The sequence below is a fragment of the Macaca mulatta genome, chromosome 3 (genome assembly GCF_049350105.2).
Source record: "Macaca mulatta isolate MMU2019108-1 chromosome 3, T2T-MMU8v2.0, whole genome shotgun sequence".
Classification (NCBI taxonomy): domain Eukaryota; kingdom Metazoa; phylum Chordata; class Mammalia; order Primates; family Cercopithecidae; genus Macaca; species Macaca mulatta.
Genome location: NC_133408.1, coordinates 59363390 through 59390956, shown reverse-complemented (window position 1 = coordinate 59390956; position 27567 = coordinate 59363390). Strand labels below are relative to the sequence as shown.

Sequence of the window (27567 nt, the reverse complement as noted above, 5' to 3'; positions counted from 1 at the left end):
AATCCTTTTTCATTCATCATTCACAAAGACTATCATTTTTTTTTTTTGACAATCCCTATTTTTAGATCTCAGGAAACTAGGTGGTAAAAACTTCAGCACTATATATATATATATATATTTTTTTTGAGACAGAGTCTTGTTCTGTCACCAAAGCTGGAATGCAGTGGCATGATCTCGGCTCACTGGAACCTCCACCTCCTAGGTTCAAGTGATTCTCGTGCCTCAGCCTCCTGAGTAGCTGCAATGATAGGCACCTATCACCATGCCCAGCTAATTTTTTTGTATTTTTTGTAGAGACAGGGTTTCACCATGTTGCCTAGACAGGTCTCAAACTCCTGGCCTCAGGCGATCCGCCCGCCTCGGCCTCCCAAAGTGCTGGGATTACAGGTGTGAGCCACCGCACCTGGCCACCCTATATTTTTGGTGTAGTTTTTCTTACATTAGAATGACATGATAAAGGCTAAGCCCTACGTGAAATGGACACATTTGGTATTTACGACACTGGCTATATAGCATTTGCTTCCTGCAATGATTTTAAAATGCTTAGAAATAAAATCCCTGGCCGGGCATGTTGGTTTGCACCTATAATCCCAGCACTCTGGCAGGTCAAGGCAGGAGGATCACTTGAGCCAGGAATTCAAGATTAGCCTGGGCAACATAGTGAGACCTCATCTCTACAAAAAATAAACAAAATTAGATGGGTGTGGTGGCATGCGCCTGTAGTCCCAGCTACTCAGGAGGCTGAGATGGGAAGATCTCTTGAGTCTGGGAGGTCAAGGCTGCAGTGAGCTGAGACTGTGCCACTGCAGTCTGGCCTGGGTGACAGAGCAAGACCCTGTCTCAAAAAATAAACAAAACCTCTGCTACTCTCAGAAAATGACGTTAATTCAGAGGAATAAAATGCTGTGGTGGTGTGGGATGCGGTGGTGCACACCTGTAATCCCAGCTACCCAGGAGGCTGAGCTGGGAGGATCGACTGAGCCCAGAAGTTCAGAGCTCACCACTGTGATCTCACCACTGCACTCCAGCCTGGGGGAGTGCAGAGTGAGACTCTGCCAAAAACAAACAAACAAACAAACAAACAAAACATAAAATTTGACTTCGTATGGCTGTTATTGGGATTAAATGACGTAATGTATGAGGAACTAGTATATAAAGTATAAAATGATGTTAAAATCTTAGTTATAAGAGTTGTTGATGGTATTATTTGGGGAAATAAAACCAACTTATTGAGCATGCACCTAGGCTAAAAGGTGGTGCCCATCCTACAGGGATAAGGCATTGTTAAAAGTTTTAAAAGAGGCTGGGTGCAGTGGCTCACATCTGTAATCCCAGCACTTTAGGAGGCCGAGGTGGGCAGATCGTGAGGTCAAGAGATTGAGACCATTCTGGCCAACATGGTGAAACCTCATCTCTACTAAAAATACAAAAATTAGCCGGCATGGTGGCATGCTCCTGTAGTAGTCCCAACTACTTAGGCGGCTGAGGCAGGAGAATCACTTGAACCCAGGAGGTGGAGGTTGTAGTGAACAGAGATCACACCACTGCACTCCAGCCTGGCGACAGAGAGAGACTATCTCTAAAAAAAAAAAAAAAAGTTGTAAAAGGTTTTTAGTTCCTTATTCATAACTTTTCTTGGGTTTGCACAAAGTCAGTTGACATAACAAGATTGAATTTGTTTTTATTATTTCATTTTTATCTTGTAATGAGAGTTGTTTTTAACTCCTGTTTTAAATCTTACGTAGTTCTAAATCAGCTTTTTATTTTATTTTATTTTATTTTATTTTATTTATTTTGTAGAGATGGGGTCTCACTATGTTACCCAGGCTGGTCTGAAACTCCTGTGCTCAAGCGATCTTCCTGCCTCGAACTCCCAAAGTGCTAGGATTATAGGATAAATCTGCTGTCTAAAACAAAAATACAGCTGGCACGGTGGCTCATGCCTGTAATCACAGCACTTTGGGAGGCCGAGGAAGGCGGATGATCTGAGGTCAGGAGTTCGAGACCAGCCTGGTCAACACGGTGAAACGCTGTTTCTACTAAAAATACAAAAATCAGCCAGGCGTGGTGGTGGGTGCCTATAATCCCAACTACTTGGGAGGCTAAGGCACGAGAATCGTTTAAAAACCCAGGAGGCGGAGGTTGCAGTGAGCCGAGATGGCACCATTGTACTCCAGCCTGGACAACAAGAGTGAAACTCCATCTCAAAAAAAATGAAGAAATAATAAGTAAATAAATAAATAAATAAAACAAAAGCACAACCTGAAAAAAAAAATTAGTACCCTTCATACAGCAGGAGGACGGGCTTCCATGTCTGCAGCTCCATCTCCAATCGTGATTATTTTCTTAAAATGAAATTTTTCCTTTAAAAGTCGAATCACTTTTCCTTTTCCACCAGATCTGGCTATTGGCTGCGTGTCATCAAAACGTGCATATCCACCTTAAAAGAGCAGTAAAAACAGGGTTAAAGACCCACAGAAGTATCTTACCAGTGCCAGCTTTCTGCATAGATGGTATCTTCACTTATATGTCACTGAGAAGGCAAAAAATGGCTCTCGGTAAAGTCGCACAGCCTGGAGCTCCATACCTGTTCCTGGGAATAAACAAGCTTTGCTTTTCTTTTATTTCCTTTTATATTATGATTATGATTATAGAAATGGGGTATTGATATGTTGCCCAGGTTGGTCTGGAACTCCTAGACTCATGTGATCCTCCTGCCTCGGCCTCCCAAAGTGCTAGGATTACGGGTGTGAGCCACCACACCCAGCCAATCTTTGCCTTTAAATTACAAATATCAATTGTGGAGATGGCTCTATTAGGTCATAAATACCTAGGGGTGAATTTGTTGTATCCTTTAAGCTTCCAGTAATTCTCAAACCTTGTTGAGGTGGTAGAATATCATAAAATAGTAATACATAAAATTTATTTATTTATTTATTTATTTATTTATTTATTTTGGGGACAGAGTCTTGCTCTGTTGCCCAGGCTGGAGTGCAATGGTGTAATCTCGGCTCACTGCAACCTCCGCTTCCCAGGTTCAAGCCATTCTTGTGTCTCAGCCTCCCCAGTAGCTGGGATTACAGGCACATGCCACCACACTGGCTAAGTTTTGTATTTTCAGTAGAGATGAGGTTTCACCACATTGGCTAGGCTGGTCTCAAATTTCTGACCTCAGGTGATACACTCTCCTCAGCCTCCCAGAGTTCCAGGATTACAGGTGAGCCACAGTGCCCAGCCTTAATATATTAAATTTAAAATGTTAATATATAATGTCACCCAAGAGGAAATCCAGCTTATTTTTGGTCAATTATTTCTATTCTTACAGTAATTACCACACTCAGTCTTGACTTCTTTTTTCTTTTTCTTTTTTTTTTTTTTTTTTTTGAGACAGAGTCTCACTCTGTCACCCAGGCTGGAGTGCAGTGGCGCTATCTTGGCTCACTGCAACCTCTGCCTCCCAGGTTTAAGCAACTCTCCTGCCTCAGCCTCGTGAGTAGCTGTGATTACAAGTGCCCGCCACCATGCCTGGCTAATTTTTGTATTTTTAATAGAGACGGGGTTTCACTATGTTGGCCAGGCTGATCTCGAACTCCTTATCTCAGGCAATCTGCCTTCCTCGGCCTCCCAAAGTGCTGTGATTGCAGGCATGAGCCAACGTGCCTGGCCTTGACTTCTTTTTTCAATGATCTCTATCTCTAGACCATTCAAGAATGTTCTATTAACATATTTACATTTTAAAAATATTTGGTTTTAATAATATCAGCCCCCTTGGCCAAGCGCCGTGGCTCATACCTGTAATCCCAGCACTTTCGGAGGCCAGTGCATTCCTGTAGTCCCAGCTACTTGAGAGCCTGAGGCAGGAGAATCACTTGAAGCTGGGAGGTGGAGGCTGCAGTGAGCCCAGATCACACCACTGCACTTCCAGCCTGGGTGACAGGGTGAGACTCTGTCTTAAAAAAAAAAAAAAAAAGATGGAGACTTTAGAAGGGAGACTTTTGTTAACGGATTACTGAACTACAGCTGCCCTTGTGGAAGCCTCCTGTCCCCTCTCTGGTCCGTAACAGTGCCACAGCTGTTATATTATCTCAGAATCTCAGATCTCCACCTATATTAAGGAGTGACTGATAGTGAATTTTTTTTTTTTTTTTTTGAGACAGGGTCTCACTCTGTTGCTCCAGCTGGAGTGCAGTGGCTCGATCTCAGCTCACTGCAACCTCTGCCACCTGGGTTCAAGCGATTCTCTTGCCTCAGTCTCGAGTTGCTGGGATTACAAGTACCCACCACCACGCCTGGCTAATTTTTGTATTTTTTTAGTAGAGTTGGGGTTTCACCATGTTCGTCAGGCTGGTCTCAAACTCCTGACCTCAAGTGATCCACCCACCGCGGCCTCCCTAAGTGTTGGGATTACAGGCATGAGCCACGGTGCCCGGCCTAATTTTTGTATTTTAGTAGAGACGGGGTTTCACCATGTTCATCAGGTTAGTCTCAAACTCTTGACCTCGTGATCCGCCCACCTCGGCCTCCCAAAGTGCTGGGATTACAAGTGCTAAGGCCACCACGGCCGGCCTTATATGTGTTTTTCTATATGCACTTAGAAATCAATGGGTAGGGCTTGGCTCCTTTAGGAAACAATTCCACAACTCTACTCTGCCCATGGACCCAGAAAAACATAAGATGAGGACAAACAAGGAAAGCTTAGGTTTTCCCTGGAGAAAGACGAATGGCAGAAATGGACAGGACCAGACAACTGGCCAGACAACACCATGTGTAAGTGCCAAAAGAACCACACAGGCTGCGCCTTTAATTCCAGCACTTTGGGAGGCCGAGGTAGAAAATCACTTGAGGCCAGGAGCTTGAGAATAGCCTGGGCAATATAGCAAGACCCCATCTCTACAAAAAATGTTTTAAAGGCTGGGTATAGTGGCTCAAACCTATGATTCCAACACTTTGGGAGGCTGAGGTGAGAAAATTGATCACTTGAGGTCACAAGTCCAAGACCAGCCTGGGCGACACAGTGAGATCCTGTGTCTATAAATTTAAAAAAAAAAAAAAATTGGCATGGTGGCCTATGTCTGTACTCCCAGGTACTTAGGAAGCTGAGACAGGAAGATCCCTTGAGCCTAGAAGTTTGATGCTGCAGTGAGCTGTGTTCATGCCACTGCACTCCAGCCTGGGTGACAAAGTGAGACCCTGTCTCAAAAAAAAAATTTTTTTTAATTAGCTGGGCATGGTGGCATGCACCTGTAGTCCCCACTACTAAGGAGGCTAGGTGGGAGAGCCACTTGACCTCAGGAGTTTGAGGCTGCAGTGAGCCATGATTATACCACTGTACTCCAACCTGGGCAACAGAATGAGACTCTGACTCTAAAAAAATAATAATAGGCCGAGTGCAGTGGCTCACACCTGTAATCCCAGCACTTTGGGAGGCTGAGGCAGGTGGATCACTTGAGGTCAACAGTTCGAGACCAGCCTGGACAACATGGCAAAACCCATCTCTACTAAAAATATAAAAATTAGCCAGGTGTGGTGGCGGGCGCCTGTAATCCCAGGTAGTCCAGAGGCTGAGGCAGGAGAATTGCATGAACCTAGGATGCAGAAGTTGCAGTGAGCTGAGACTGCACCACTGCACTCCAGCCAGGACAACAGAGTGAGACTGTCTCAAAAAAAATAAACACATAAAATTTTGCTGGGTGCAGTGGCTCACAACTGTGATCCCAGCACTTTGGGAGGCTGTGGTGGGAGGATCACCTGAGGTCAGGAGTTTGAGACCAGCTGGATCAACATGGTGAAACCCCGTCTCTACTAAAAATACAAAAACTAGCCTGGCATGGTGGTGGGCACCTGAAATCCCAACTACTCGGGAGGCTGAGGCAGGAGAATCGCTTAAACCTGGGAGGTGCAAGTTGCAGTGAGCTGAGATCGCACTATTGCACTCCAGCCTGGGTGACAGAGCGAGACTCTGCCTCCAAAAAAAACCAATTAATTAATTAATTAATTAAAAGTAATAATAAAATTTAAAAATAAAATTGAAAATAAATAAACCACCCAGAGGGCGCTCTAAAGCAATAGTTAAATGCTTTCAGGAGGAGGTGCACCCCAACACTGGTGCTGAAACACACCTGGAGCAGGGGCTCCACTTACCTTATGCCAGGGGTCCGGTGTGGAAGGTGCTCTGCTATGAGTCTCTGCCCCTGCTCCCTGGAGGGCTGGATGAGGGCTAAGCGATCCATAAAAGCAGCTTTGAAAGGCACTGCCCGCCCATGGCTGGCCGTGTCCTAGGAGGGAGACCCAACAATCAGTGCAGCCAGGTCCACTGTCCTCGAGGTTAACATGCTTTACTGCCCCGGGTCTGCATAACATCCACCAAAAGGAAGATGCTACCAAGAGCCCCACTGTACAACAGACAGGCTCTGCTGCTATGAGAGCAAGGCCTTGGAATAAACTTTTGAAAGTTTGCTTGAAAATAACATTAACAGGCCAGGTGCAGTAAGACTCATGCTTATAATCCCAAAACTTTGGGAAGTTAAGGTGGGCAGACCACCTGAAGCCAGGAGTTGGAGACGAGCCTGGCCAATATGGCGAAACCTCATCTCTACTAAAAAAATGCAAAAATTAGCCGGGCGTAGTAGTGCGCACCTGTAATCCCAGCTACTTGGGAGGCTAAGACAGGAGAATTGCTGGAACCTGAGAGGCAGAGGTTGCAGTGAGCTGAGATCGTGCCACTGCACCCCAGCCTGGATAACAGAGTGAGACTCCATCTCAAAAAAAAAAAAAAAAAAGTCACACAGCCTATCCATAGGTAGTTTTCTTGAAAGCCATAAGCTGTCATAAATCCAGAAAGATACCAAAAGCTAAACGTTCTTCCATGAAAGGCAGCTAAAAATGAAATGTTGGCTGGGCACGTTGGCTCATGCCTGTAATCCCGGCACTTTGGGAGGCCAAGGTGGGCAGATCACGAGGTCAGGAGTTTGAGACCAGCCTGGCAACATGGTGAAACCCCATCTCTACTAAAAACACAAAACTTAGCTGGGCGTGGTGGTGCACGCCTGTAATCCCAAGTACTCAGGAGGCTGAGGCAGGATAATTGTTTGAATCCAGGAGGCAGAGGTTGCAGTTAGCCAAGATTGTACTGCTATATTCCAGCCTGGACAACAGAGCCAGACTGTCTCAGAAAAAAAAAAAAAAAAAAGGGCCAGACATGGTGGCTGATACCTGTAATCCCAACACTTTGGGAGGCTGAGGTGGGCAGATCATGAAGTTAGGAGATAGAGACCATCCTGGCCAACTTGGTGAAACCCTGTCTCCACTGAAAATACAAAAATTAGCTGGGTGTGGTGGTGGGCGTCTGTAGTCCCAGCTACTCAGGAGGCTGAGGCAGGATAATCGCTTGAACCTGGGAGGCAGAGGTTGCAGTGAGCTGAGATTGCACCACTGCACTCCAGCCTGGTGACAGAGTGACACTCCATCTCAAAAAGAAAAAAAGGAAAAGAAAAGAAAATGACATGGTGCTGACTGAGGGACTGGGGCTGTGGAGGGAGGTGCCCAGCTGCAGGACAGGAGGGCAGGAGAGAGGGAGGACCTCTGACCCAGGATCCACCAAGAGGCTCTGAGCCTTTCCAGGGAAGCACTAAGGCCACACTTTCAACCATGACACAAAGCCGCTGGACACTTGGGCCCTGCGCCCCAAGCCATCTTCTTTGGTTAGTGACGGTCGTCATTCCCCTGATCAAGCTAAGAACATGTCTTATCCATATTTATTTGCCATAAATATTTATATAAATGAATGAATATATCAAATTCAGCTCTAAGGAATGAAAGAAAAAGCCTAGTGCTCATGTTCCATAGCCAGGGTCTAGCACTTCATCCAAAACAGTCACTCTTCAGAAATTCTTTATCATTTCATAAAGTGGATAAATGCTATCCCTACATTTCTGACACCATGTCCTCAACGCCACAGATTTTGGCTAGCTCACTGATTCCTTCTTCTCTGATGACCGTGCTGTCAACATCAAAACACGCTGCATCTGCTGAGTAGAAAAGCTTCCTCAGCTCTGAGTGGGAGACCATCCTTGGAAGAATTTTCCTCCTACAGAAAAAAAAAGATAAATTTATTTAAAGACATCAAATAAAATTATGAAAATATCCCATCTTGCTTACTAAGCCAATCTAATTTGTGTGAAAGTCAGTGCAGGCCACATAAGAGTGTACTCATGAATTCATTCATTTCTTTTTCCTTTTTTTTTTTTTTTTTTTACTTCCCACATGACACCAATTTCTTTCTTCTTCTTCTTCTTCTTTTTTTTTTCTTGATGGAGTCTTACTCTGTTGCCCAGGCTGGAGGGCAGTGGTATGATCTCAGCTTACTGCAACTTCCACCTCCCAGGTTTAAGTGATTCTCGTGCCTCAGCCTTCTGAGTAGCTGGGATTACAGGCACGTGCCACCACACCCGGCTAATTTTTTTATTTTTATTTTTAGTAGAGATGGGTTTCACCATGTTGGCCAGGCTGGTCTCAAACTCCTGACCTCAGGCGATCTGCCCACCTTGGCCTCCCAAAATGTTGGGATTATAGGCATGAACCACAGTGCCCGGCTGGTACCAACTTTTAAATATATTTGATGTTGAGGCCGGGCACGGTGGCTTATGCCTGTAATCCCAGCACTTTGGGAAGCTGAGGCAGGTGAATCTCCTGAGGTCAGGAGTTCCAGACCAGCTTGGCCAACATGGTGAAACCCCTTCTCTACTAAAAATAAAAAAGTAAAAATTAGCTGGGTGTGGTGGCATGTGCCGGTAATCCCAGCTACCCAGGAGGCTGAGGCAGGAGAATCGCTGGAAACCAGGAGGCAGAGGCAGAGAAACCACACACACACACACACACACACACACATACACATATATGTGTGTGTGTGTGTGTGTGTGTGTGTATAATGTTGAACCAATATTCAATTATTTTTTACCTAATTGTAGCAAGAAAGCAAGCATTAAAGCGGAGGTGTGCATAAGGCTTTATGGGCACACAGGAAAAATGTTTAGCCTTATCTATGAAACAGGGCTTCAGACTGGGCATGATGTCTCTTGCCTGTAATCCCAGCACTTTGGGAGGCAAAGGCAGGAGGATTGTTTGAGGCCAGGAGTTCGAGACCAGCCTGGGCAACATACAGAAACCGAGTCTCTACTAAAAATAATAATGCAAAAAATTAGCTGGCGGTGGTGGTGCAAGCCTGTAATCCCAGCTACTTGGGAGGCTGAGGCAGGAGAATCACTTGAACCCAGGAGGTGGAGGCTGCAGTGAGCTGAGATCACGCCACTGCACTCCAGCCTAGGCAACACAGCAAGACCCTGATTCTAACAAAAGAAGAGAAAAGAAAAGAAAAGAGAGAAGAGAAGAGAATAGAAAAGAAGGAAAGGAAAGGAAAGAAAAGAAAAGGAAAAGAAAATAAAAGCAGAGAAAAAAGAAAAGGCTTCAAGGAGGCACAGATATTTGAGATGAATCTGACAGGTAAGTGGTCCTCTGAGTGGGTTGTCGAAGGGCAGGGCATCAACTTGGTGTGTACTGGGAGGAGAGGGAGGGAGGTGGAGACAAGGAGAGAGGCTTGTGATGGCAGAGGGAGGAGCGTGAGCAAAGACGAGGAGGAAGAAGCAGATGACCTGCTGGCAGCTACCCTGTGACTTGGCCCAGGAGCCTGGCAGTGCATCAGGAGTTCAGACTCAGCAGATCCTAGGGCCAGGCTAAGGAGTTTAGACTTTAACTTCCAGATATTGGGAAAGGCTCTAAGCCTCAGAAGAAAGGTCAGAGCTAAATGTAAGGGCTAAACATACACAATGTTGCCAATGTAGAGGTGCTAGTTGAAGATGTGATCTAATTAAAGTCCAGGGAGAGGCCAGGCACAGTGGCTCATGCCTGTAATCCCAGCACTCTGGGAGGCTGAGGCGGGAAGATCACTTGAGGACAGGAGTTCAAGACCAGCTTGGTCAACATGACAGAACCCCATCTCTACTAAAAATACAAAAATTAGCCAGGCGGGGTGGTGTGCACCTGTAGGCCCAGCTACTCGGGAGGCCGAGGCAGGAGAATCACTTGAACCTGGAAGGCAGAGATTGCAGTGAGCCAAGATCATACCACTGCACTCCAGCATGGGCGACAGAGCAAGACCCTGTCTCAAGAAAATAAAAAATAATAAAAAATAGGCTAGGCACAGTGGCTCACACCTGTAATCCCAGCACTTTGGGAGGCCAAGGCGGGCAGATCACGAAGTCAGGACATCGAAACCATCCTGGCTAACACGGTGAAACCCCATCTTTACTAAAAATACAAAAAATTAGCTGGGCGTGGTGGCGGGCGCCCATAGTCCCAGCTACTTGGGAGGCTGAGGCAGGAGAATCACCTAACCTGGGAGGCAAAGCTTGCAGTCAGCCGATATCGTGCCACTGTACTCCTGTCTGGGCGACAGAGCGAGACTCTATCTCAAAAAAAAAGAAAAATAAAAAGAATAAGAATAAAAATAAAGATCAGGGAGAATAGAGAGAGGGAGAAGAGAAGAGCGCTAAGGACAGAGCCTACAGGACCACCACCTTTACGTCCTGATTTGAACCCGGGCAGGAGAAGGAAAATGGTGAAGTTACAGGAAGAAATTCTGGGAGGCACACTGCTGCACAAGCTGCAGAGGACAGAGATTCAAAAAGAATTTTTTTTTGAGACAAGTTCTCACTCTGTCACCCAGGCTGGAGTGCAGAGGACAGAGATTCAAAAAGAATTTTTTTTTGAGACAAGTTCTCACTCTGTCACCCAGGCTGGAGTGCAGTGGTGCGATCATGACTCATTGCAGCCTCCAACTCCCGGGCTCAAGCGGTCTTCCTGCCTCAGAAGTAGCTGGGACTACAGGCATACACCACTACACCAGGCTAATTTTTAAAATTTTTTTTGTAGAGATGGGGGTCTTGCTATGTTGGTCAGACTGGTCTTGAACTCCCGGACTCAAGCAATCCTCCCACCTAGGTCTCCCAAAGTGCTGGGATTACAAGCATGAGCCCCCATGCCTGGCCTTTATTTTTTAGAAAAGCTTTGGACTAGAATTAGGGTGAAAGGGATCCTCAAGGTGGCCTACACTAGCCTCCCATCAGAGACTAATATGTCATATACAAGGCTACACAGATGACATAAGTAGTCTATATTTAGAATAGACTGTGGTTAAAAACAGACTCAAAGCAGCTGACCAACCCACTGCTCAACTGATTTCCAACCAATGCAGTTGGCAGAATAATGCCATTTAAAGTCGACCTGGAAAAACAAATCTTTTAAGTCAAGGGTCAGCAAGCTATGGTTTGTAGGCCAAATCCACCCTGCCATCTGGTTTTGTATGGCTCACAAGTAAGAATGATTTTTACATTTTATTTTACTTCTTTTTTTCTGTCACCCAAGCTGGAGTGCAGTGGTGCCATCATAGCTCACTGCAGCCTCAAACTTCCATCTTGGCCTCTTAAGTAGCTGGGACTACAGGTGTGAGCCACCATGCCCGGCTGACTTTTACATTTTAAACAGTTGGGAAAAAAACTCAATAGAATAATAATATTTTTTAACATGTAAAAATTAACGAAATTCAAATTTCAGGCTGACCGCAGTGGCTCACACCTGTACCCTAGCACTTGGGGAGGCTGAGGCAAGAGGATTACTTGAAGCCAGGAGTTCAATACCAATCTGGCAACATAGCAAGACCCCATCTCTACAAAAGTATTTTTTCAATTAGCCAGGTGTGGTGGCATGCGCCTATAGACCTAGCTACTCAGGAGACTAAGGAAGATTAGTCAGAAGGACTGCTTGAGCACAGGAGTTTGAGACTGCAGTGAGCTACAGCCATGACACCGCACTCCAGCCTGGGTGACAGAGAGACCCTGTCTTAAAAGCAATAATAATAATAAAAAATAAAAATGAAATTCAAATTTCAGTGTCTACTAATAAATTTTTTTTTTTTTTTTTTTTTTTTTTGAGAAAGAGTCTCGCTCTGTCACCCAGGCTGGAGTGCAATGGCACAATTTTGACTCATTACAACTTCTGCCTCCCAGGTTTAAGCAATTCTCCTGCCTCAGCCTCCCAAGTAGCTGGGATTACAGGCACCTGCCACCATGCCCATTTAATTTTTGTATTTGTAGTAGAGATGGGGTTTCACCATGTTGGCCAGGCTGGTCTCGAACTCCTGACCTCAAGTCATCTGCCTGCCTCAGCCTCCCAAAGTGCTGGGATTACCCATGTGAGCCACCGGGCCCCACCAGAGCCACTGCACCCAGCCAATTAACATAATGTCTTTATTACACAATTTATGCCCTTCATGATTTGGCGCCTATGCCTATGTATTTTACCAACCACATTCCCTACAAATACACATATACGCACATTAATCACACGCACACACATGCATTTTTTTTTTTTTTTTTTGAGTTAAGGCCTCATTCTGTCACCCAGGCTGGAGGACAGTGGTATAATCTCAGCTCACTGCAACCTCTGCCTCCTCCCTGGCTCAAGCGACTCTCCCACTTCAGCCTCCTGAGCTGTTGGGACTATAGGCATGCACCATGATGCCCAGCTAATTTTTTGTATTTTTAGTAGAGACAGTGTTTTGTCATGTTGCCCAGGCTGGTCTCAGCTACTCAGGAGGCTGAGGTGAGAGAATCGCTTAAACCCGGGAGGTGGAGGTTGCGGTGAGCCAAGATCGTACCACTGCACTGCACTCCAGCCTGGGTGACAGAGCGAGCCTCCATCTAAAAAAAAAAAAAAGAAAAAAGAAAAAAAACTCAAAAAGGGTTGGCGTGGTGGCTCATGACTGTAATCCCAGCACTTTGGGAGGCCAAGACGGGATTGTTTAAGGCTAGGCATTCAAGACCAGCCTGGCCAATATGGTGAAACCCTGTCTCTATTAAAAAAAGGATTAAAAATAAAAAGAAAAAAATAAAATAAACCACTCATTTGACTTTGGTCCAGCAGGAATCAAGCTAATTCATACAGGCAGGCTCGCTGCAAAGAGCTTGAAGTCAGCAGGTCTATCGGCAGAGATGCAGGGCTTACTGTAGTGCAATTCCACTAAGTATGGAGAATGAACCACAAGTGAGTGAAGACGAAGTCAGAAACAGACAAATGGTGTAAGAGGAGCTAAAATGAGATAAGTGGGACAAGCTAAAGAACTTTTTAAGAAAGTGCCTGACACATATACACCATGGAATACTATGCAGCCATAAAAAAGGATGAGTTTGTGTCCTTTGTAGGGACATGGATGCAGCTGGAAACCATCATTCTTAGCAAACTATCACAAGAACAGAAAACCAAACACCGCATGTTCTCACTCATAGGTGGGAACTGAACAATGAGATCACTTGGACTTGGGAAGGGGAACATCACACACCGGGGCCTATCATGGGGAGGGGGGAGGGGGGGAGGGATTGCACTGGGAGTTATACCTGATGCAAATGATGAGTTGATGGGTGCTGACGAGTTGATGGGTGCAGCACACCAACATGGCACAAGTATACATATGTAACAAACCTGCACGTTATGCACATGTACCCTAGAACTTAAAGTATAATAATAATAATAAATAAATAAATAAATAAAAAGAAAGTGCCTGAGCAGGCCAGGCATGGTGGCTCACACCTGTAATCCCAGCACTTAGGGAGGCCAAGGCAGGTGGATCACCTGCGGTCAGGAGTTTGAGACAAGCCTGACCAACAGGGAGAAACCCCGTCTCTACTAAAAATACAAAATTAGCTGGATATGGTGGTGCATGCCTGTAACCCCAGCTACTTGGGAGGCTGAGGCAGGAGAATCACTTGAACCTGGGAAGTGGAGTTTGCAGTGAGCCGAGATCGCGCTATTGCACTTCAGCCTGGGCAACAAGAGGAAAACTCCGTCTCGGAAAAAAATTAAAAAAAAAAAAAAAAAAAAAACAGAAGGTGCATGAAGCAACACAACATAACTAAGAATGGGCAATGCTCCTGAGAATGACTGAAGGTACCAGAACCTCAAAACCAGTCCCCAGGAACCCTGACAAAAGACCTGAGAGAGGAATGCATGTGCACCAACTTCAAGAAGATTCCAGTCTTGTTGAGATGATCAGACAAATAATTACTGGACATGTTTGAAAAACCAGGTACTTTGGCTGGACGTGGTGGCTCACACCTGTAATCCCATCACTTTGTGAGGCTGAGGCGGTCAGGAGTTCGAGACCAGCCTGGCCAACATGGAAAAACTCTGTCTCCACTACAAGTACAAAAATTAGCCAGGCGCCTGTAATCCCAGCTACTCAGGAGGAGGCTGAGGCAGGAGAATCGCTTGAACCCGGGAGGCGGAGGTTGCTGTGAGCCGAGATTGCACCACTGCACTCCAGCCTGGGCAACAAGAGTGAGACTCCATCTCAAAACAAACAAACAAACAAACAAACAAAAAAACAGGTACTTGAACCTCTTTCCAACCACTGACACTAGCAATAGATTCAATGAGATTGGCCAGGTGCAGTGGCTCACACTTGTAATAATCTCACAAGTGTGTCTCACTTTGGGAGGCTGAGACAGAAGGATCGCTTGAGCCCAGGAGTTTGAGACCAGCCTGGGGAATATAGCGAGATTCCTTCTCTTAAAAAAAAAAAAAATTGGTGGGGCATGGTGGTGCATGTCTGTGGTCCCAGACACTCAAGAGCCTGAGGTGGGAGGATAGCTTGAGCCCAGGAGTTCAAAGGTGCAGAGAGGCCGGGCGCGGTGGCTCAAGCCTGTAATCCCAGCACTTTGGAAGGCCGAGACGGGCGGATCACAAGGTCAGGAGATCGAGACCATCCTGGCTAACACTGCGAAACCCCGTCTCTACTAAAAACACAAAAAATTAGCCGGGCGAGGTGGCGGCGCCTGTGGTCCCAGCTACTCGGGAGGCTGAGGCAGGAGAATGGCGTGAACCCGGGAGGCGGAGCTTGCAGTGAGCTGAGATCTGGCCACTGCACTCCAGCCTGGGCGACAGAGCGAGACTCCGTCTCAAAAAAAAAAAAAAAAAAAAAAGGTGCAGAGAGCTGAGACCAGGCCTCAGCACTTCAGCGACAGAGTGAGACCCTGTCTCCAAAAAAAAAAAACAAGACCATCAGCCTTGAATTTGAAAGGAAATGTACATTTCCTCCAGTGAAGGTGAGAACTGATTTACACATCCCCAGCTGAACACTAGGCCTGATTTACGAGTCAGAATTCTTGACACCTGCCTCCTGGGTTGTAATGTGGTCTCAAAGAGAAAACAGAATATTTTTGGCTTTTTTAGAGACAAGGTCTCACTCGTTGCCCATACTGGAGTGCCAATGGTCTAATCATAGCTCCCTGCAGCCTCAACCTCCTGGGCTGAAGTGATCCTCCTGCCTCAGCCTACTGAGTAGCAGAGACTACAGGCATGCACCACCACACCAGCTAAGTTATTATTAATATTATAGAGATGGGGTCTTACTATGTTACCCAGGCTGGTCTTGAATTCCTGGCCTCAAGTGATCCTCCCATCTCGGCTTCCCAAAGTGCTGGGATTACAAGTGTGAGCCACCGTGCTGGCCAAAATAGAATGTTAGAGACTCACTTTACATTGAATTTACTTGGAAGGCTGATTCTTTTCCCACACCCTCCCTAGGAGAGCGAGCAGGATTTTAGGACCTTAATTCTGCCCATGAAATGGTCAGGCCAGGGGAGATGGCCTTCACCTGTTGGGTTACAAGAGTATCAACGCCCTCCCTGTTTGATTGAGCAGCACAGGAAACTCAGCCACAGCTCCTTTTTGCGCTTCCCATCCTGCTCTGCAAAATGCTTTACTTCCCTGTACACTTCTGATTTCCTCGTTTTTATTTCTATTTCTATTTTTATTTTTATTTTGAGACGGGGTCTCACTCTGTCGTCCAGGCTGGAGTACAGTGATGTGATCTTAGATCACTGCAACCTCTGCCTCCTAGGTTCAAGTGATTCTCCTACCTCCCGAGTAGCTGGGATTACAGGCGCCTGCCACCATACCTGGCTAATTCTTTTGTATTTTTAATAGAGCCAGGGCTTCACCATGTTGGCCAGGCTGGTCTCAAACTCCTGACCTCAAGTGATCCACCTGCCTCAGCCTCCCAAAGTGATGGAATGACTGGTGTGAGCCACCACGCCTGGCCAATTTCCTCCTCTTTTCATTGTCTCCACCAGGAGTGACTCACAATTCCTGCATATTTAAAATTCTTGTGGCTGTAGGGGAAAAAAATCTGCTGAGTAAGTTCAGTTGCTTCAAAGTAAATTGTGTACATTAGAATTCCACACACGGAAAAATCATTGCCGGAGACTGGACTCTGGATTCTTCATATTTGGCTCTAACAGGGAGGGAGAGGGCAGGGCCAGGGGTAGAATACATCCCAGTGGGTAGGTCTATTCTCAGATTCTCAGACACAGCAGCTCCCAGGCCCCATCCGGACCACTGCCTTTTGCAGCTCAGAACAGAACACAGAACTTCTGCCTGGCTTGCTCCAGCTAGTTCATGTGGGGCAAGCAAAGGGACAACTGATTTTAGAAAAAAAAAAAAAAAACTACTGCTGACAAGGCCTTCTCACCCCTAGTTCCAAAGTACAAAAGCAAGTTTTCCTGCAGGACCAGCCTTTGGAGGCCTGATTTTGGGTAAGAGGAAAAAAAAAAAAAGTTCCTTGCCCAAACAAACGCTTTCCCAACTTCTCAATCTCTGTATCTTTCAAGAGACGTCTAAGGTCACCTTGCTTCCTTCACCTTTTGTTAGAACTGACCTCTTGTCTTCACTTGTGTAAGAAAAAATAAAAGCTGGTACAGAGGTTGTGAAGGTCACACATAGTTGCGAGAACCAAGCTTACTTGCTTTGGTAGTAGGGATAAATTTGTTCAGGTCCCCAGGCACTGAAAGAGTACATAGTAGATTCTGAAAACAGACACCAATGGCCAGATGCGGTATCTCACACCTGTAATCCCAGCGTTTGGGAGGCCAAGGCAGGTGAATCACCTGAGATCAGGAGCTCAAGACCAGCCTGGTCAACATGGTAAAACCCCGTCTCTACTAAAAATACAAAAATTAGTGAGGCATGGTGGCAGGCACCTGTAATCCCAGCTACTCAGGAGGCTGAGGCAGGAGAATCACTCGAACCCGGGAGGCGGAGGCCGAGATCACACCATTGCACTCCAACCTGGGCAACAGAGCAAGACTCCACATTTAAAAAAAAAAAAAAACCAACAAAACAAAACAAAAAAGATACTAAGGACTACAAGGCGGCAGGGGAAGGAGGGCAAGGACTGAGAAACTACCTATTGGGTACTGTGCTCAAACCCTGAGTGAAGGCATCACTTGTACCCCAAACCTCAGCATCGTGTGATATACCCATGTAACAAACTTGCACACGTGCTCCTTGAAGCTGAGGTAGAAGTTGAAATTGAAATGATATATAATATAACCGGCTATTCTGGGAAGCTGAGATCTTCTGCATGCCACATAGTTGACACTGATTTTTAAAATTAAGGTGAGGAGTAAACTGCTGGCCAGGCACGGTGTCTCACGCCTGAAAACCCAGTACTTTGGGAGGTTGAGGTGGATTACCTGAGGTCGGGAATTCAAGACCAGCCTGGCCAACGTGGCAAAACCCTGTCTCTACTAAACATACAAAAATTAGCCAGGTGTGGTGGCCCGCACCTGTAATCCCAGCTACTCAGGAGGCTGAGACAGGAGAATCACTTGAACCCAGGAGGTAGAGGTTGCAGTAAGCCAAGATCACACTACTGCACTCCAGCCTTAGCTTCCTGAGTAGTGGGGACTACAGATGCACACCACCATGTCTAGCTAATTTTTTATTTTTTCTAGAAACAGGGTCTCACTATGTTGCCCAGGCTAACCTTGAACTCATGGCCTCAAGGAATCCTCCCAGATAGGCCTCCCAAAGTGCCGAGATGACAGCTGTGAGCCGCCACACTGGGCCTGCAGTTTCTTATAAAGCTAAACATATACGTATAAGGCTGGGTGTGGTGGCTCATGCCTGTAATCCCAAAATTTTGGGAGGCTGAGGCAGGCGGATTACCTGAGGTCAGGAGTTCAAAACCAGCCTGACCAACATAGTGTAACCCTGTCTCTACTGAAAATACAAAATTAGCTGGGCATGGTCGCGTATGCCTGTAATCCCAGCTATTAGGGAGGCTGAGGCAGGAGAATGGCTTGAACCCGGAAGGCAGAAGTTGCAGTGAGCCAAGATTGTGCCATTGCACTGCAGCCTGGGCAACAAGAGTGAAACTCCATCTCAGAAAAACAAAACAAAACAAAACAAAAACAAAAACAAAAAAGACCCAGCAATCCCAATCTTGGAGTTTTATCCAAGAGAAATGAAAACATAATCACAGCAGCTTTATTTGTGACTTCCCAACACTAGAAAAAACCCAAATGTTCATCAACAGATAAATAGCTAAACAAATTGTGGTATATCCCTACAATGGAACACTACTCAGTAATAAAAAGAAATGAATTACTGATACATGCTACAACATGGATAAATATTTTCAAAATTATACCGATGGGGCCGGGTGCGGTGGCTCATGCCTGTCATCCCAACACTTTGGAAGACTGAGGCGAGCAGATCATGAGGTCAGGAATTCGAGACCAGATCACACCACTGCACTCCAGCTTGGGTAACAAGAGCGAAACTCTGTCTCAAACAAAACAAAACAAAACAAAACAAAAACCCCATTGTTCTCTTTATACAGATAAACTTTTTCTTTTTTTCTTTTTCTTTTTTTTTTGAGATGGAGTCTCGCTTTGTAGCCAGGCTGGAGTGCAGTGGTTCGATCTCGGCTCACCACAACCTCTGACTCCTGGGTTCAAACGATTCTCCTGCCTCAGCCTCCCTAGTAGCTGGGATTACAGGCAAGCACCACCACGCCCAGCTAATTTTTGTATTTTTAGTAGAGATGAGGTTTCACCATCTTGGCCAGGATGGTCTCAATCTCCTGACCTCTTGATCCGCCCGACTTGGCCTCCCAGAGTGCTGGGATTACAGGCATGAGCCACTGTCCCTGGCCTGAAAGTCAACTCTTAACCGCTTGGGTCTGGACAGTTTGTGTTCGTTTTATTTCCCCTTACCTTGACTTCTTACTTTTAACTCCCAGTTTTTGTTTTTTTAATTTTTATTTTATCATATGTATTCTCACTGTAAGTTGTCTCAGATCAACAAGAAATGAGGCAGAGTATAAAATAAAGAAATAAACATAATTGAATAAACTTGCTTTTTAATAACAACACAACTCATTTATAAGCAAAAACATACTGAAAATTTGTCTCTAAAGTAAACTGTTATGTGCAGAATCTTATGTTCCAGCTGACTTTCATTATAAAACAGAAAACGTGTCCCTTCAGGAAAAAGAATTCTAGTCCCAAAATGTTATAAAAATTATACTTTAAAATGGCAGCATCTATGTAAATTCACATATTTTAAGGCAAGTAAGTATGCTATTGTGAGTTATCAAGAATAATATGCAAAAGAAGTCACAAAATACAAATGCAAAATAACTAGAATTGCTTTTATGTCTTCATGAAATGACTTAAAGCTGCAGGAAAAGAACATGAGTTTTCCTAACAGGAGACGCCACTCTTTGAGTCTCCACGTTCACCTTTCCCTGGAATCCACTGAAGCAGGAATTCTCAGATCATGGGCAAGCTCTTATCCTTTCACTTTCTGACATCCCTGTAAGTCTCTGTTTTTGTTGTTGTTGTTGTTTTTGAGACAGGGTCTTGCTCTGTTGCCCAGGCTGGAGTGAAGTGGTGCGATCATAACCCACTGCAGCCTCGACCTCCTGGGCCCAAGGAATCCTCCCTCCTCAGCCTCCTGACTAGCTGGGACTAGACATAGCCACCATGCCCAGCTAATATTTTTTATGTCTCTCGGAAGAAACGGAGTCTTGCTATGTTGCCCAGGCTGGTCTGAAACTCCTGGCCTCAAGAAGTCTTCCTGTCTCAGCCTGTCAGAGCCCTTAGATTACAGGTGTGAGCAACTGGGCCCAGCTCAGGCCACTGTTTTTACAAGTCCATCAATACTGGTCTTCCCAATCAATTTCTTTTTTCAACTTAAATTTATTTATTTAGAGAGGAAACAACTTAAATAATATATAGTATGTGTGAATTCATGGGTTTGCTATTTTCCTAAGGTACACTAAAATCAATTCGTAAGTATTAAAAAAAAAAAATAGTACGGGGCTGGGCGCGGTAACTCACACCTGTAATCCCAGCACTTTGGGAGGCTGAGGTGGGAGGATCACCTGAGGTCAGGAGTTCGATATTAGCCTGGCCAACATGGTGAAACCCTGTCTCTACTAAAAATACAAACATTAGCCGGGCATGGTGATGTGTGCCTATAGTCCCAGCTACTCTGGAGGCTGAGGCGGGAGAATCACTTGAACTCAGGAGGCAGAGGTTGCAATGAGCCGAGATCACACCACCGCACTCCAGCCTGGGCAACAGAACGAGACTCCAACTCAAAAAATAAATAAATGAGTATAGTGTGTTACCCTAAAACTATCTCTTTCACTCCATGTTGCCCATGGAACAGTGGTGAGGGGCTCTGTCCTGGGGGATAAGTATGCACTGGGCTGCTCCCAGCCCTTGGAAGTAGATTAACTAGGCTGAATGGAGGAGGAAATCTGGCCACAGTGAGATACGCATGTCAATGAGTCAGCAGAGAGAGGAGGAAGACTCCCCTCAGTTAAAGAGAAAATGAGGCTGGCGGGTCTGGTGTCTCACGCCTGTAATCCCAGCACTTTGGGAGGCGGAGCCAGGCGGATCACCTGAGGTCAGGAGTTCATGACCAGCCTGGCCAACATGGAGAAACCCCGTTTCTACTGAAAATAGAAAATTAGCCGGGCGTGGTTGCGCATGCCTGTGATCCCAGCTACGCAGGAGGCCAAGGCAGGAGAATCATTTGAACCCAGGAGGCAGAGGTTGCAATGAGCCGAGATCGCATCATTGCACTCCAGCCTGGACAACAAGAGTGAAACTCCGTCTCAAAAAAATAAATAAATAAAAATTTTTAAAAAAAGAGAAGTCTGGGCACGGTGGCTCACACCTGTAATCCCAGCACTTTGGGAGGCCGAGGCAGGCGGATCACAAGGTCAGGAGATTGAGACCATACTGGCGAACACTGTGAAACCCTGTCTCTACAACCCTGTCTCTACTAAAAATACAAAAACTTAGCCGGGCGTGGTGGCAGGCGCCTGTAGTCCCAGCTACTCGGGAGGCTGAGGCAGGAGAATGGCGTGAACCCGGGAGGCAGAGCTTGCAGTGAGCCGAGATTGCACCACTGCACTCCAGCCTGGGCAACACAGCGAGGCTCCGTCTCAAAAAAAAAAAGAAAATGAGGCGAGGTGGGAATACTTTTGCTGAAACATATGCAAGGAGCTCTTGTTGAATGATTGCTGAGCAGGGACATTAAGAAATGTCTTCAGAAAGCATGGGGTAAGGACACCTCACTGTCACATGGTCACCATTAGCAAATAGCTCACCCCAATTCTTTCTTGTTGTGACGTAGAAATGACAGGTGGATTTCCAACAGTCATTCCAATAGAAATCCAACAGTAATTGCAATTGGCTTTTATTTTTATTTTTATTTTTTTGAGACGGACTCTCACTCTGTTATCCAGGCTGGAGTACAGAGGCATGATCTCAGCTCACTGCAACCTCTGCCTCCCGGGTTCAAGCAATTCTCCTGCCTCAGCCTCCCAAGTAGCTGGGATTACAGGCATGCGCCACCATGTCCGGCTAATTTTGTATTTTCAATTGAGATGGGGTTTCACCATGTTGCCCAGGCTGGTCTCAAACTTCTGGGCTCAAGCAATCCTCCCACCTCGGCCTCCCAAAGTGCTGGGATTACAAGTGTGAGTCACTGCGCCTGGCCAAAAATGCAGATTATTGAGCCCTATCCCAGAGGTATGTTCCTCCAGAGATTATAATGGATGTTAACATTGAGAACCACCGTTCTGGAAGAAACCCTGTTGTACAGTAAACAGAGGGTGAACAGCAAGGAGACCTGAGATCTAGTCACAGATCTGTAGCCAATCAGCTGTGACCTCAGAACAGAGCCAAATTGCTGTCTTCTGGAATGTGGGAAAAGGCCTGGGTCTGAGCAAAAGTTCCCAGCCTAGAAATACCTGGGGGTCTTTTTTTAAAATTTATTTATTTATTTATTTATCTATTTACTTATTTATTTTGAGACAGGGTCTCATTCTGTTACCCAGGCTGAAGTACAGTGGTGTGATCTCAGCTCACCACAACTTCTGCCTCCTAGGTTCAAGTAATTCTCTCATGTCAGCCTCCTGAGTAGCTGAGACTACAGGCACACACTATTACACCTGGCTAATTTTTGTATTTTTAGTAGAGATGGGGTTTCACCAGGTTGACCAGGTTAGTCTCGAACTGCTGACTCAAGCGATCCACCCATCGTGGCCTCCCAAAGTGCTGGGATTACAGGCATGAGCCACTGCACCTGGCCTCTGGGTAGCTTTTTGAATTCTGATGCTGCTACACCAGAGTCCATACTTTACGATTCAGTTTACATTAAGTTGTAGAACCGGCTGAAACTAATTTATAACGGGAATGACCAGATCAATGGTTGCCTGATTGGAGGGTGGGGAGTGGATCAACTGAGAAGGTACACAGGGGAAGGTTTTTGGGGATGATAGTGATGTTCTGTCTTGATGGCAATATGGGTTACACGGGTGCATGGATTTGTTAGAATTCATTGAGGGGTACACGTAAGATTTGTACATTTTACTATACGCATTAAGATTTTTTTTTTTTTTTTTTGTAGAGACGGGGATCTCACTATGTTGCCCAGGCTGGTCTTGAACTCTTGGGCTCCCACCTTGGCTTCCCAAAGTGCTGGGATTTCCTACGCCATCATGCCCAGCCTAGAATATTGATTATTTTCTTTCATGCTATGTTATTATTTAAAGCCATGATTTAAGTGATGCTCTGTCTCTGGTCTGGAATGCAAGTTTATTCATTGGAAAAATATGATCTACATTGCAACGTGATCCTCAGGAACACATTGAAGCAAAAAGGAAGAGACTTATGTGCTTTCTCTCTTTTTTTGAGACAGGGTCTTGCTCTGTCATCCAGGCTGGAGTGCAATGGTGTGATCTTGGCTCACTGCAACCTCTGCCTCCTGGGTTCAAGTGAGTCTCATACCTCAACCTCTTGAGTAGCTGGGATCACAGGGATGTGCCACCATGCCCAGGTAATTTTTGTATTTTTAGTAGAAACGGGGTTTCACTATATTACCCAGACAGATTTTTGGTTTTTTTGGTTTTTTTTGGTTTTTTTTTTTGAGATGGAGTCTCACTCCCTTGCCCAGGCTGGAATGCAGTGGTGCAATCTCACCTCACTGCAACTTCCGCCTCCCAGGCTCAAGCGATTCTCTTGCCTCAGCCTCCCAAGTAGCTGGGACTACAGGTGCATGCCACCACACCCGGCTAATTTTTTGTATTTTTAGTAGAGACAGGGTTTCACCGTGTTAGCCAGGATGGTCTCGATCTCCTGACATCGTGATCCACCTGCCTTGGCTTCCCAAAGTGCTGGGATTACAGGCACAAGCCACTGCACCCGGGCATTGCCCAGGCTGATCTTGAACTCCTGAGCTCAAGTGATCTGCCCACTTCGGCCTCCCAAAGTGCTGGGATTACAGGCGTGAGCCACTGCACCTGACCTATATGCATATTTTATGTCCAAAGAAAAAAGGACTATAAATAAATATGAGAGTCTTGTTATAATATGTGTGCTGAAGTGTTTAGGGGTGAAATGTACTAATGCCACAATTCATTTTCAAATGCCTCCAAATAGAATGGTTTGAGGGATGGATAGTTGAATAGGTTATACGATAAACTGAGCATAATGAAATGTTAATTGTAGACTTCAGGGGTGGGTGTGGATGTTCACTGCAAAATTCTTTCAACTTTTCATTAAGTTTGAACATTTCTTAAAAACATTAATTCATTTATTTTTTAGAGACAGGGTCTTGCTCTGTTTCCCAGGCTGGAGTGCAGTGATGTTATCCTAGCTCACTGCAGCCTTGAACTCCTGGGCTCAAGGGACGCTCCCTTCTCAGCTCCCAGGAAGCTGCTCCACCGCACTTGGCTAATTACCCAGGCTGGTCTCAAACTCTTGTCCTCAAGTGATCCTCCCACCTCGGCCTCCCAAAGTGTTAGGATTACAGGTGTAAGCCCCACACCTCAAACGTTTTTATAATGAAACATTCAAGAGAAATTCTGATGCTGAGACCCTACACTTAACATCTGTTAATGAGACATTTCCTCAATTAAATATTCTACCATTGGAAACTGGTACATTTCTTTGTCAAAGACAACAGTTTTTAAGCCATTCACATACACATGTTCCTGGGAGAAGTGACACTGTGGGAGATTGTTGTGATTTTTTTACCTCTGAAAATGAACTTATCGGGGAATACGTTCATGATCTCTCCACAGGTTCTAATAAAGGGGGGAGACCTGGGTTCTGCACCTGGCCTTATTGTCGTGGCTACTGTTGCTTTCAGGCGATGGCACCTGTTCTCCAGGTGTGATTCTGGACTTGTACTTGCTTTAGTCATATATGACCACCAGGGGGGAGCAGTCACCTCACAGTTGCCTGGAGCGTCCACACTCTCCAAACTCACAGCTTGAAATGTCACCTGGCTGTCTGAGGTCACCCACGGTTATTTTCTTCCTTCCTTCCTTTCTCTCTCCCCTCCCTCCCTCCCTCCCTCCCTCCCTTCCTTCCTTCCCTCCTTCCCCTCCTTCCTTCCTTCCCTCCTTCCCCTCCTTCCTTCCTTCCTTCCCTCCCCTTCCCTTCCTTCCCTTCCTTCCTCCCTCTTTCCCTCCTTCCTTCTTCCCTGTTTCCCTCCTTCCTTCCTTTCTCTTTTTCTTTCTTTTCCTTCCTTCCTTCCTTCCTTTTTCTTTCCTTCCTTCCTTCCTCCCTTCCTCTCTTTCATCCACGGTTATTTTCTTTTTCTTTCTCCTTCCTTCCTTCCTTCCCTCCCTTCCTTCCTCCCTCCCTCTCTCCTTCCTTTCTCTTTTTCTTTCTTTTCCTTCCTTCCTTCCTTTTTTTTTTCTCTCTCTCTCCCCCTCCCTTATTTCTTTCTATCTTTCTTTCAATCCTTCCTTCCTTCTCCCCTCCCCTCCCCCTGCTCCCCTTCCCAATGGAGTTTCGCTCTTGTTGCCCAGGCTGGAATGCAGTGGCGTGATCTCGGCTCACTGCAACCTCTGCCTCCTGGGTTCAAGTGATTCTCCTGCCTCAGCCTCCCAAGTAGCTGGGATTACAGGTGCGCACCATCATGCTTGGCTAATTTTGTATTTTTAGTAGAGATGGGCTTCCCCATGTTGGCCAGGCTGGTCTTGAACTCCTGACCTCTGATGATCCACCCTCCTCGGCCTCCCAAAGTGCTGGGATTACAGGCGTGAGCCACCACAGCCGGCCATCCACGGCTGTTTTCATCATGCCTCACTTTCCCCTGTTGGTTCACTCACCCTCAAAGGACACAGCCTCTGTGCCATGGGCCCTCCCCCCAGATTTGTGTATTGCCTAACATGACTGGACCCTCCTCCTCACCCTACATCCTGCTCCAGCTCCTCTGATGACATCATTGGCTCTGGAGCCTCCACTCAGCCTCTTGCAGGAGGGTCTCTTCCCTCCAACCCCACTGGCCCCTCAGGACCCCACATCCCCTGGCACTGTCTGGTGCAGGGACTCTTTTTTCTCCTATACCCCACATACCGTAGAATCTAAGGTAGAGTCTATATCCTCCATGCTTCCTGTGGTCGTGTCCAAGACCTTTCTCTTTCAAAGGCAGCGGAGTCACTTGCTGTCCCTCTCGGTGACTGCTGTCTGCTGGTCTTCCGCTTGCACCTCCTCATCCACTGAGGACTTGGGCTCCTGGTTGACTGTGTTCTCCATCCTTCTTGCCATCTTGCAGAGCAGCAACCCCTCTACATTCCCCTAGGAGGTCTGCAACAGTGATTTCATACAAGACGTTGGTGTCATCACCCACGTAGACAGGCCAGGCTACTCCCCATCTCTCTGGGCACCAGGACTGCTGTAGCTCCAGTGATCTTTTCCAATGTGCCTCTCAGCTACCCCTCCCTGTCTGCAGTCACACCTGGGACCCTCCATCACCCAGAGAGGAGGCTTCGGACAGCTCCCCGCTGACCTCTCCTCTCATTCCAGAACTCTCCACTTGGCCTCCCCACCTCACTGCTATTCTCTCTGCGGTCATTGCCTTCCTTAATCATGGTTCATAATTAAAATCAACTCCTGCAGGGTGAGGTGGTTCACACCTGTAATCCCAGCACTTTGGGAGGCTGAAGTGGGTGGATCACTTGAGGTCAGGAGTTCGAGACCAGCCTGCCCAAAATGGCGAAACCCCTGTCTCTACCGAAAATACAAAAATTAGCCAGGTGTGGTGGCAGGTGCCTCTAATCCCAGCTGCTAGGGAGGCTGAGGCAGGAGAATCGCTTGAATCCGGGAGGTGAAGTTTGCAGTGAGCCGAGATCACACCACTGTACTCTAGCCTGGGCAACAGAGGGAGACTCCGTCTCAAAAAAAGAGGAAGGAAAAAAATATCAATTCCTTTGTCTCCTGACATTGTTCCCCTGAGCGAGGGTGACATGAACAGGCTGGATCTCTTGCATCTGCACCTGGACAGTCAAGTCTCACTGAGAAAGCATGCACTCAGCTGAACTTTCACTTTATTTATTCATCTATTTATTCATTTACTTATTTATTTATTTTAGTGACAGGGTCTCACTCTGTCGCCCAGGCTGGAGTGCAGTGGTGTGATCAGAGCTCACTGCAGCCTCCATCTCCTGGGTGCAAACGATCCTCCCTCCTCAGCCTCCCTGGGAGCTGGGATCACAGATGTGTACCACACCACACCCAGATAATTTTCTAATTTTCTGTAGAGATGACGTCTCACCATGTTGCCTAGGCTGCTCTTGAACTCCTGGCCTCAAGCAATCCTCCTCACCTCAACCACCAAAGTGCTGGGATTGTAGGTGTGAGTCACCATGTCTGGCTGTACTTTCACTTTTTTTTTTTTTTTGAGACGGAGTTTTGCTCTTGTCGCCCACGCTGGAGTGCAGTGGTACAATCTCAGCTCACTGCAACCTCTGTCTCCTGGGTTCAAGTGATTCTCACACCTCAGCCTCCTGAGTAGCTGGGATTATAGGTGCCCACAACCATGCCCATTTAATTCTTATATTTTAAGTAGAGATGGGGTTTCACCATGTTGGCCAGGCTGGTCTGGAACTCCTGGCCTTAGATGATCCTCTCTCTCTGTGGTCATTGCCTTCAAAGTGCTGGGATTACAGGCATGAGCCACCGTGCCCAGCCTGGCTGGGCTTTCACTTTAAATTCACAGATTTCAAGTGGGCTGCCTGGCAACCCCTCTACATTTCCCCAGGAGGTTTAAAACAACGATTTCATACTTCCTCTCTCTCTCCTCAAACCTCCTGTGCTTCCTTCCCTCCCTCCCTTCTGCTCAGCTGATGCTCACTTCTCC

The 27567-nt window shown here is 46.3% G+C and overlaps 1 pseudogene across 1 annotated transcript; it reads right to left on the bottom strand.

Moving 5' to 3' along the window:
* Positions 1 to 2157: 2157 nt before the first annotated feature.
* Positions 2158 to 25920, bottom strand: LOC106997381 (phosphoserine phosphatase-like; annotated as a pseudogene). The gene is made up of 5 exons (XR_013415253.1): positions 25785 to 25920; positions 7928 to 8086; positions 6110 to 6275; positions 5783 to 5817; positions 2158 to 2522 (listed from the first exon to the last, which is right to left on the bottom strand). The product of XR_013415253.1 is annotated as a phosphoserine phosphatase-like (transcript).
* Positions 25921 to 27567: the final 1647 nt, after the last annotated feature.